General features: G+C 32.3%; 1 long non-coding RNA gene across 1 annotated transcript; it reads right to left on the reverse strand.

Moving 5' to 3' along the window:
• Nucleotides 1-2,403: 2,403 nt before the first annotated feature.
• On the reverse strand, nt 2,404-11,263 carry LOC145100372 (uncharacterized). The gene is made up of 5 exons (XR_013705001.1): nt 11,137-11,263; nt 4,258-4,331; nt 3,899-3,992; nt 2,692-3,000; nt 2,404-2,587 (listed from the first exon to the last, which is right to left on the reverse strand). It is a non-coding gene; the product is annotated as an uncharacterized LOC145100372 (long non-coding RNA).
• Between the last annotated feature and the right edge of the window lie 1,525 nt (nt 11,264-12,788).

Raw genomic sequence — 12,788 nt, forward strand, 5'->3', positions numbered from 1 at the left:
TACCCCTTACCTAGTTTGGTCCAAAACTAAGGCCCAAACCTACAACCCAAAGGCCCATTTACCAAAACTATCATCCAAGGCCCATTCATGGCCCAATTTTCCAAATTGGGTCCAAACCCTTACATGGGCGTTACCCGAAGGCCCAAAAATATTCTTAGTCCAAGACACATGCATTCAGATGGCCTAACAAATCCCTAAGCATCTAACCGAAAAATAATGGCCCAAACTGAAGCCCAAAATGTATGAAGCCCACTGACTACGGGGGCTTATTCAGTTGTACGTTAAGCATACACGCTTTAGGGCTTGTACGCGACGCGTACTGGCTTGTACGCCCAAAGTACAAACCCATTCAGCCATCTTCCATTTTTAACCCTTAATCCATTAAGACATTGCTCCAAAATGTAGATCTAACTTCCTTAAGCTGGATTATCACGTAAAGTTGCTAACTTTACATTCATGCATGGCTAAATGATGTCCTTAAAGCTCAAAAGGACTTAATAGACGACTTATTGCATGCATGAGCTCAAAAACCCCCCATAAAGTTTGCACCTTTACGTATAAGAAACTCCTAATAAGCTCAGATATAAAAGGATAATCCCTTCAAACGTCCAAACTCATCAAACCAACCCAAAAAGGGACCAAAAGCATTAAAACTAAGACATATATATATCTAAGCATGGAGAAGACAAGGTTTGAACTTGATACCTCTAGAAGCTTGTCAAATGAGTGATGATTTTGGATCTCTTAACTTCCCACCATGCAAAGAACCTTCACCATTCATCAAATCCTTCAAGATGAGCAAAATAAGCATTAATTCCTTCTCAAAGGCTCAAAGACCCGATAATGGAGGCGTAAGGTCGATTTTAGGGTTTAGAAGATATGGAGGCTGGTATAGAGTCCAACACTAGGGACTTAAGGTTTTTATATATGGTACAACACCATAAATTTAGGGTTTCATAAACTCCGAGTACCCTAAGCGTATCTCTCGTACACCCAGCGTACGATGCCTAATATCTGTGACCAACATTTCCTTAGTACGCTAAGTGTACCATATGTTACCCCTCATGTATTAGCTTCTCAGCTGGTACGCTAAGAGTACCATGTGTTACACCCCGCGTACTACTCGAAGGGCCATTATTGCAAAATCTTAAATATAAAGGGAAAATAAGACCATACCGACATCTAATTGTTACATCTATATTCAAAAGATTCCTCGTGGAAAAACATCTTTTGATTGTTGCGTTTGCGATGGGTAAAACCAAAAACAAATTTAACAACCTATAAACCATAGGATAAGAACAATCTTTTCTCGTTTCCACCATCAAACGAGAATGATAATAAATTCCCTTCTTACTAGTGAACGGATCATCTTTACGGAAAGAGTGATAATATATCTCAAGTTCACCATTAAGTTGCATCCTCTCCGAATCATCAAAATCCATTTTATACAACTCACTCAACTTCAACAACATTTTGTTTTTCAGTTTTAGCATATGAATCACAAGGACTCAAAGCCCCCATGTATTCTAGTAATTGGGTGCTAATTTCACTAAATCGATCCTTGAATTCTATAATTTGCATATCCACAATTGTGTTGAATTTTTTTGCTTCAAAATGAAACTGATTAGTAACTTTAGTCCTACAACCTCTTGGAGGGACATAATTTTTGGTCATATCCATTATCTTAATATTATGTTTATGACAAAAAGAGAATACCTTCGATAAATTTCTATCAAACCCCGTGTCTCTTAAAGACTTCAATACATCCATTTTCCCTCTAACAAAATATGATGTTTCTAAAATGTTTTGAACCCTTTTTTTAAATTCTTTGAAAATATGTCTTTGACGTGTAAAATTTCATATATCAAATGTCATAAAAACACAAAACCAAGTGGATTGAAATATCTTAAGATACCAAATGATTGATTTTGGTTACTTAAAGTGGATTTGTCCTCTTAAACATAAGCAAGACCATGAAGAATCTTCGCAAATAAGTTCATCAAACACTACTATAAAAACAGCCTTTTACGACGCGCAATATGTGTCGTAAAACGCTCAGACGACGCGCAAATGCGTGTTAAGGAAGACAATGTCATAACAAGAGACGACAAACTTTTGCGCGTCGTCTATTTACAACGCGCATTTATGGCGCGCACACATAATGTGTATCAAGGAAGACTCTATCATAAAGGAAGATGACACACATTTGGATGTCGTAACCTTACGACGCGCGTTTACGACACGTATTGTGTATCATTAAAGCCCCTGTCATAAACGAAGATGACACCTTTACGGTACTCATTTATGCATAATACAAAAATATAGAAACAAATATATACCAAATCAATCAATTTAATCAAGTAACGTCATGTCAAAAATTTGTAATATATTAATATTAAGGGATCTGATTGTACATTGTTATTAAGAGGTTTTCCTTAACTATATAACCTAATACTACATTGCTATTAAGGAGCACCTTCTTGTTTCAGATATCATGTCAGAAAAAAATCCTCCATCTCACTGGTTTGCCACCTGGTGTACTGGGCTGCGGTCGACTGGGCATAAATGGTAAGTAATGACTTGAACACTAGTTGAAACAAAATAGCTTTTGTTAATCATACAATCAAGTTTAGCTACATGATAAAGTTGTTATATAAATATTTTTTTAATCACACAATTAAGTTTAGTTACCTAATATAACAAGTTGACACTATCTCCTCCTCTAAACCTCTTACAAGTACACCTCCCTTTCCATCATCCATGACAGTTGGAGAGGAAGTGTCTTTGTTGAAGCTTCCCATCAAGCAAGTTATATAAAGCACTCATAAATTTGTAAAATATTTTGTTTAATTAAGATTTAAATTTAAGTGAAAATAAAAAATTCTAAAAAAATGACCTTGAGTAGAGATCTGGAGAGGAAGTGTCTTTGTTGGAGCTTCTCCACATTGTTTCGATAGATGTTGAATTGAATTTTTCTGATGAAAGCCTTTCATATAAAACCTGAAAAAAAAATTAAAAAAAAAAAGTATTGTATATTGAATACTCTAACTTGCTGCAGCCTAAAGAGGTAATAAAAGATATCATTCACATAAAAGACATGCACATCTTTTATTTCACCATTATCACATAAAGGAGTTGCAAAACATTTTGCCAATGGCTTGGCAGTTCAGATAGGGGCAAAATCGCCAAATCACTACCACAAACTAACTTAAACTTTGCCATCGGAAAAACTATGGCGTCATAGTCTATTTATTCTTTTAAAATAAAAACTCATAAAACACAACAAATTAAACTGAGTTTTACACACACAATATATATTAGAAGACACTCAATTTTTTATCCATTGCTCACACAAAACGACCACTCAAAACGACATGTAACATATATCACAATTGGTAGCATTGTCGGTTATAGCTCTTTAATCTATTTTTTCATTATTGATGAAATACAAAATCAAAAAGTAAAAGAAAAGTCATAGTTTAATCATTTTTTTCATTGTTTGAGAAGAAAAATGCAAAATAAAAAAGGAATAGAAAAGCAATTTCCATTACGACACTTCGAGGTTAAGAACATGTCTCCAAGATGAATTTTTTTGTTATTTAGAAGATAGGGTTAATATAGTCCATTTATTTTTATCTTTTCATTTTTATGCAACAATTCTAACCCATCATATGCATATTCAGATGTAAGGGTTTAGAGATCCTCAAGTAAAAAAGAAGTAATCAATACAGTATCCTTGCCCCATGTATAGACAAGACAGACTCCAAACAAAATGATAATCTTTTTCACTTTTCAACATCATATATGTAAGCTCAAATGTGTGTTCAACCATCTTTTCTCATAAAAAAGCCAAATATTTTTTAATTAAAATTAAAATGTGCAAGTAGTAAAAGCTTACGAATTTCATGAAGTGCATCGTTCACATTAGCAACAGTTTTAGCTGATGTCTCCATGAAACAAAGATCATTCTCCTTGGCATATACACGTGCCTCCTGCATATCATAATTTCAAAATGTGATATGTAAATATACATGATTACAAATATACACTTATGCAAACAAAACGCAAAATAATAACGTCAATATGTTTATAAATGTAACTGAATAAGATTTGATTAACGATGTCATGGAACTCCATTTTAGTTGTTTTGTTGAGCTTACACACAAAAATAAGTATAGAAATAAACTTTTCTTTTTCCAAATATTAATAATTCTAAGGGTAACTTTTGCAATAAAAAATAAATAAAAGTGTAAATACTTATGTTGTAACTGTGCTCTTGTCTTCCAGGTCAACATCATTTCCAGCAAATGACAGTACCATGCTTGGATTACCTGTACCAGCCACAAAATAAAATACGACTTCATTTAAGTTTTTCAAAAGAATAGATAAGAAATATAGAGGCGAACATAGTCGATTCACAGAAAATCAAGAAAATGGTGATCATTAATTGGACATCATTAACATCAAAAGGCTTGGAAAGGATTATAGGACAACTATGTCTTCATTAGCAACAACTAGTTCACTTCAATAGCACAAATTATAAAAACAATCTGCATGAAATTATAAAGGTCAATAGAAGCATACAGGTCTAGATGGAAAATACAATGAAGAAAGAAAAATTGTTACACTATTTCATTTGAATTATTTTCCATATTTTCCAATTAATAATTAAAGATTTGGCTGCCAATTAAGTAAAACAAGCCCCTCATGAAAAAAAAACCCTTGATAAACTGACACTACATGTAGGTTAAAATTTTAATTGTGCCGATTGTAATGCTGACATGGAGGTTCATCTTTCGGACATTGATTAGTTCCCATTCTTTCCTTCTGAGACATTTTATAAGGATCTTTCTTTTTCTTTCTTGAATAAGTCTTAAGCATAGGAAGAGCCCGGGGAGGCAGTAATATCATCATTGACTTGATTATCTCATGTCCAACTGAATCAAAATCACTCTTGTAAGAATTATCACTCACAATACAAGTTAGTGTATTTCTTTGTCATCTCTACCCATTCATGCCTAAGAGAATCCGATTTGAACTGTGTTTTCTCATAGTTCTTTGTATCGTTGGCCTCCATAGTTGACATACTGAAGATGGAAGATTTTGCCCTAATTCGTCGGTATGAGAGGAAGAAGAAGAGACTTATAGTGTTAACGAATCCAAATAGAAAAAGCTACCGATTGTGGATGGAGAAAAGGTATATGAACGATGGTAAGCACAACATAACTTTATGTAATCAGAAGAGGAGAATCGAACCTGTCAATCGGATGTTGGGCTTCTAAGGAGAAGAGATTTTCGACCGATGGAGAGAAGGGAGGGAGAAAATGAAGGTCTTTGTCGGTTGGTAGCTCTCATTGACGAAGACATCTCATTCATCATGGCGTAGTGGAGAGGGGTGAAGCGGATCGGAGAAAAGGGAGAAGGAAGGAGAGGGGAGAATTGATTGCGAAGATGAAAGATAGAAAGAAGGTAGAAAAGCGGGTTTTCAAAATTTTGGGGATTTCGTTTTGCCCTGTATCTACTAAACGCACGTTTCATTAAAATTATAAAGTGACACTTGTAGAGGACGTGCATTTAACATAGATCGCCCTCCGTGTTTTTAATTTTTTTTTCTTATGACAATAATTTAAGGGCACGCAATAATGTTTGACCAAAATCCTTAAATTTTTTGAAGAGATGACACTTTTTAATGTCACTCTATTTTGCGTAACATAAATCAATGAGTGTTGTGGTTTGCGCATCGTAAAAGGGTCTTTTTCTTATAGTGAAAATTGCGATTGTTTTGTACCGTGAAATCCATATTTGTTTCTCTTACTCGAATAAGAGAACTTTCTTAATTTAACCCTCTTCCAGTTTCAAGTTCACCACTATCGATTGCTTTTTGCATCATTTATCTTTGATTCTCCCGTAACATGTTTTGTCTTTTACATAAACCACCTACCACATTAACCACCAAAGAAAGTTGCTCAAAGAATTCGACAACACCATCATGCTTCTTTGCAACACCCATAATAACTAACCAAATTTTGGTGTGCAAAGCAATGCATATTATACATTGAATCAGTATCTTGTAATATCAAAGCTTTCAGACCATTTGATGCACCTCACATATTGTTTCCCCATCATAACCTAGTCCTCTTATTTGTTAAAAAAAAGATATAAGACATTAAAGTGAATAATATTCAATTAAAATACATAATAATAAAAAATTACTTGAGTAATACTCCTCTTATTATTGGTAAAACCTTCATATATGGCCGCTTTAAGAGTCAAAGAGAATGTATCCTTCACGTACACAGTTCCAATGAATCTTTCCTTCATAATTCCAAGGCTATCTACATATCTCAAAAATATGGTAATTTGTTCCTATTTCGATACATCACTTAATTCATCAAGCAATAAGCAAAAACATCCTTACCAATTTCTTTGGAAATATTCAAAAATGTCTCTTTTGAAAAACATTCAACAATTTCTTTTTAGCCCAGGCTAGTCACTTGACTCATTATGATCTCACATTAAAGATAATAACTCAAAGAAATATCATCTATTAAGAAATTCACTCGACTCATTATGACCATGAAATGATAAACCATTTTTCAATAAAAAAATCACAACACCAAATTGAAACACCTAACCAAAGTTTATAATTGCTCTCCTTAACTTTGGTTTTCTCATTGAAGGTTACGCTAACAAATTATTTTTTCTTTTCATTAGAAATTCATTATTTTCTCTTGTTTTGTTGTGAAAACTATAAATACCGCACATATGAGTCTTCAATGCATTTTTTATTCCAATTATCAAAACCGTATAAAAAATGCATAAATCCCTCTTTTTTGTCCTACCATGTATCCAGACACATTGAAAAATAAACAATATGCTTTGTTCTCTTTTATGCTATACTCTAGCCAATCAAAGTTATCAAACCAATTAACAACAAAACGCCTTTTTTTTTTTTACCTATTTTATTTAATAGCAATGTATGATACCATGGTTGACAAGGCCGTTGAAGCAAATTTCATTTATTTGATTGGGATTGTAAGTTGTAATCTTTGGTCTATTCATAAGGTCTTTTGAAAGATCCTTCAAATTGGTATCGTTGAAGCAAATTTCATATATTTGATTGGGATTGTAAGTGGTAATCTTTGGTCTATTCATAAGGTCTTTTGAAAGATCCTTCAAATCGGCACCTGTAATTGGAGTAGTTGTAGGTTGTGGACTTGATGAATTTACATTAGAATACGAAAGGAATGATTGATTTTAGCATTATCGTTTGGAGGATCCTTGAACACTTGAATTATTGGAGTTTGCTCTCTTAAAAAAAGACCAAATGTTACCCTAACGATTCAATATCAACAAGTAAGCAATGCAACAACACAACAACTTAGCAAAACAATCAATGTAAACAAGTCTAACAAGAAGTCAACAACAAGTTTCAAACAAAACAACTACTAACTACTTTAGTAATTTCAACCAAAAAAACAACTAATTTTATAAACCTAAAATATCAATACTAGTTTCATTATAGAGTTTGAAGAGTGCCTCTCAAAAACTATTTTCTTGGATGCTCAAGCTCAAAATCGAAATTCTTAGAAGGAGAATTGTGAATGTCGATGGCTTTTGGTTAACGTGATTTCACATTATTGATTGACAATAGTTTCACATTTGCTAGTCGTTCAATTTAGCGATTCAAAATTTCTTTTTATTTTTCCCGATCGGTAATTCGGTCTAATGGACAAGTATGTACTCACAATCAATATGTGTTTGTGCGTGTGTGTTTTTTTTTTTAAGTTTTGGGCTAATATTATTATTGTTAGTATTTTATTTTTTATAAGTTTTGAGCAAATATTTGTTTCACTATATTGTTTTTTTTTCATATAAAATAATAGTTGTACATATTTTTTGTAATGGTTGTATCGTAATACAAAAACTCTTTTTTTAACCCTAACAACCTGAAATCAGTAGCACAGGACTTCCATGAACCACTCAAATCCACCAATGGATATATCAATATTTTTTTAAACTATATATATATATATATATATATATATATATATATATATATATATATATATATATATATATATATATATATATATATATATATATATATATATATATAGAGAGAGAGAGAGAGAGAGAGAGAGGTTAGGTTATTCTTTTCTAACTATCTATTGTGTACATATAGAATATATATGTTGGATTAGTGTCTAAGTCCATAACTATTTTGGACTTTTGGGTTGCCTTCACCAAAGCAACTTGACCCGATTGTGCATGGTCCTTTTGGGTTGCCTTTACCAAAGCAACTTGATATGATGATTTATGGAGAAAGAGGATTAATTATGATTTATTAATATATTATATGAATATTATATTAAAAGAGAAATCATATTGTTTAATTAATAATAGTCAAAAATTAATAATAGCTAATTTTGTGGCTAAAAGACATTAATTAAATAAAGGGGACTAGACTTGTCAATTGTGTGATAGTTGAATATTGGGCTAATGGACTCTGTATTAGAGGGGTGGATGAATTTTATGTGGAAACCCATTAGAAATCGTCCAGGGCATCTAAGAAGGGAGTCCATGGGCTGCTTAGGGCCTAAGCAGTCAAATTAGGGTTTACTTGTTTGATAACCCTAATAGCCTCGCTATTTAAGGACCCTAGAGCACCAAAAACGTGGCCAAGAGTTTCCTTAGGGTTTCTAGACGTTTTTGGGTGCTTCTCCTCTTTTCCTAAGTCATCCTCTTGCTCTTGGTGTTTGTGAGCCATTAGAGGTACTACACTTGTGTTACTTGCTTTCAAAAGCTAAGGAGATTCAAGGAACTAGTTGTTATTACTATATAACAACAAAAGGTATGTATTCTATTCTTCTATGTGAATTTCGAAAATAGTACTAGCATGTCAGGTTTTTTTTTTTTTTTTGTGTTCATAAAGTTGTATAACTAATAGTGAAAACATAGATCCAACTCTAAAGTTGCATGCACACATAGGATTGTTTGTATAAAACTCATCAATATATATATATATATATATATATATATATATATATATATATATATATATATATAGAGGGTTAGGTTCATGTGAGACCACTAGATTTTGTGAGACGGGGAGACCAAATCTTGACCACTCATCTTGAATAATCAAAGGCTGATATTAATTTAGATTAAACCATAAAATAGGCGGTGACATTTTTGTAAATTAATGGAACTTTGGGATTAGATTAAGACACAGATGGGCAGAAATGGAATTTTGCATTCTTTTTCGTCCAGCACACAAAAACACCCGGTATTCTTCCTAAAAACCCTAGATACGAACACTAAAACCCATTTGATCCAAATCTCAATCATCGTTCTGCTTCCTGAAATTCATCTTCCGATTGTTACACGAAAACCCTCGATAATCAACTAGAACACTAACTTTTTCTGATTTTGAACTCGTCATCTTCGATTTTTCTTTGGATCGATTTCATTTGTGGAGTTCTGCACTTTAATCCCTCGATAAAACCCTAAACTTACTTACTTTGATTCTTATCGAATATTTCTATCAAAGAAAATGGATATATATGACACATTAAGTAGTTTAAAAAATAATAATTTAATTTAATTTATTAAACGCCAACTAAATATTTCATATTTATTTGATCATTTCATTAAACCTTGGATATTGTGCTCTTGTTTTATTTTATTTTAATGGGTCATATGAACTCTTTTGAAAACTAGACACTACCAGCCGGTTCGATCGATTTAATCAGGAACCAGTAGACAATGTTACTAATTACCAAAAACCGCTACTAGGTCCAACTGCTTCAAACTGGCCGTTTTCTGTGAATCACAGTCAAATCATTCTGGTCTAATCGGGCCAAAAACGGGTTTTATAACTATTAACTCTGGGCCAGCCCATTTAATAATAACCCAATAGATTTGATAATGCATATATTGTTGACAAATCATTATATAGAGTATTAAGTTGGCGACAGTTTCATGCCAACGATGTGGGAGAGTAAGAGTTGTTGTGAAAGACAAGTTTGGAACTTCGAATAATGGAAATAAATGAACAAATGCTAAGCAACTTAACCATCTTTACATGAATCTGGTTGAGATACATCACACAAATTTATTTATGATACCTTCATATAAGAATCAACAATATATTGAAATTTGTATATTAATTGTTTACACTATTAGTTCATTTTTATGTTATATATATATATATATATATATATATATATATATATATATATATATATATATATATATAGAGAGAGAGAGAGAGAGAGAGAGAGCTTGGTTCAAATGTAGATTGACATTCATTGTGCGGACGTATGAACAATGTTATTCTATGAGAATAACAAAAAAAAAATATGTTGTTTGATAATATAAATACGTTCAATCTTACATAACTATTGTCATTAATACACATTCTCACTAATTAAATCGTCTATAAAGTTATTATAGATTTTTTATTATTATTCTCATTCTGTCAGAATGTTGTCTAAATGTTTATTGAGCAATATTCTGTCAGAATGACACATTCTCACTAATTAAATCATTTATAAAGTTATTATAGACTTTTTATTATTATTCTCATTCTGTCAGAATGTTTATTGAGCAGTATTCTGTCAGAATGAAAATGAGTGAAAAACGATGTATGACAACAAAAATGATTAAGAATTAGTGAGAATGCATGAAAATGACGATAATTTTGTAAGATTGAACGTATTCACATTACTAAACTATTTATTTTCTTACTAATTCTCATAAAATAGCACTGTGCACACGTCCACAAAATAATTGTTGATCCACATTATAACCTAGCCATATATATATATATATATATATATATATATATATATATATATATATATATATATATATATATATATATATATATATATATAGTTGTGAATCAAATACAATATACACAAAAGGTAACTAACAAATAATATTGAGATTTATATGTCGATTTGTTGCGAATAACAAATCTAATTTTTATTAATATAGTTTCCAAGTTTCGTCCAGAAATCATAAATCTAACTGATCCTTCATGATTAGATCTAATTGTAAGAAAGGAGTGGAAGCAGATTATACTATTATCGGACGAAAGTAAAGACAAAACAATAATGTAAAATCGACCTGTTGATAGCTGATCTTGACCGTAAAACCCCAGGATTTAATGCAGATTTACAGAGCTTCCAACTTGAATGGAAAATGATAAACTCAAAGTGAATACTAAGAAATTAGAAGAAATCACAGAGATAGAGAGAACTTCAAAATTCGTGTATCAAATATGGCACCCAGAGAGCTGTATTTATAGGTATCGAAACCCTAGAATGCATAAATGAGCCTTTCATGGGTCGCCCCCCTAAAAACCCTAGGGCGACGATTTGCTCTCAAAGCAAGCCGTTTTCTAAGTCTTCTAGAATATTATGTTGCCTATTTCACGAAGTCAACGATAGTCAACCGTTTGACCAAATGGGTTAAATCGACTTCACTCGAACTCGTCAAAAATAAAAGTTCTCAACGACCGATGTCAAGTGCCTCTAAATCGCGCCATTTCACGCACTCGCGGTGTCAGCTAGTTGTAGGCTAGGCTAGGCACGCATGTGTAGGCTTGACTAATCTCTTGATCCACCAAAAGCCTTTGAAGGCCTATTAACAGAAAAACATCGAACGGGTAAGACGGTCGGTTTGGTGTCCGGTCCGGTTTTCAAAACATTGGTCATATGAGTAGATCTGTATAAATTGCCTACTTTGAAAAAACGGGTTATATAAGTCCAACGTTAACCACTTTGTATATAGATAGAATACTCTAAATCTTTATATTAAAGAAACTTACATTATTATGATAATAGTGTCGTTATTCTAATCACGTATAACATATTAGTTATTTATAATTTAAAAGAAATTAATTAGTTTACGGATAATCTTAGATGATGAAATATTTTGGCTTGGCGTACTAAAAATTAATGTTTTGACCCAAACTCATTTTGATCTGAAGTTCAGTTTATCCAACTTCCACATCTCCAGTCTTGAAAAGAATACCAAATTTGATAACATCAAAGAAGCCGACACGTTTATAAGCAACAAACAATCAAAACCATTGCTTTCAATAATGTCTTTATGTAGCATGTAGCGCAATAAGTCTTTAAACCAATCGAGAGTAAAGAAGAAAAGCCACATGAACCGATGCCAATAATGCCACGATAGATATATCTTGCAAGAAGTTGAAACTTTGTGGTGTATATTTATTCGTACCCATGCATACCTTCTTTTTAATATGAGCCTCTAAGTTAAAAGTTTCATAAAATCTTCATTGCCTTCTCTTTTTGCAACATTAAATACGAAATTTATGACTGAATTTCAGAGAGTGCTTTCCCGTGGCATAGGGCATTTGGGATGTCCACGCAACTGAGAGTTGTTACCTACCAACGATAATGACGATGACCTGTCAAAGGCAGCCGAAGTTGATTAAACTCGATATCGATTTGGAGGAAAAGTTTGGTTTGAGCAATTCTTTGTTGATGTAAACCAAGTTGCTATATTCTTATTTCCTGGATTAATCTGTTTGTTTTTCTTGTCAGATAATTCAATTTAGTTAATTTTTTAAGATATATGTAAATATGCGATTCATTTTTAGCATTCGATGAAAGATCATATGATAATTAACATTTGTAGTATTTTACGACCTACTTATAAAAGTGCCAAGGCCAGACAAAAATGAAATGTAGTTGTCGATAATAAGAACAAGATCAAAGCTACTAATTACACATGACAACTTGAACCAT

The sequence above is a fragment of the Lactuca serriola genome, chromosome 4 (assembly GCF_051521515.1).
Source record: "Lactuca serriola cultivar US96UC23 chromosome 4, Lser_US96UC23_V15, whole genome shotgun sequence".
NCBI classification, from domain to species: domain Eukaryota; kingdom Viridiplantae; phylum Streptophyta; class Magnoliopsida; order Asterales; family Asteraceae; genus Lactuca; species Lactuca serriola.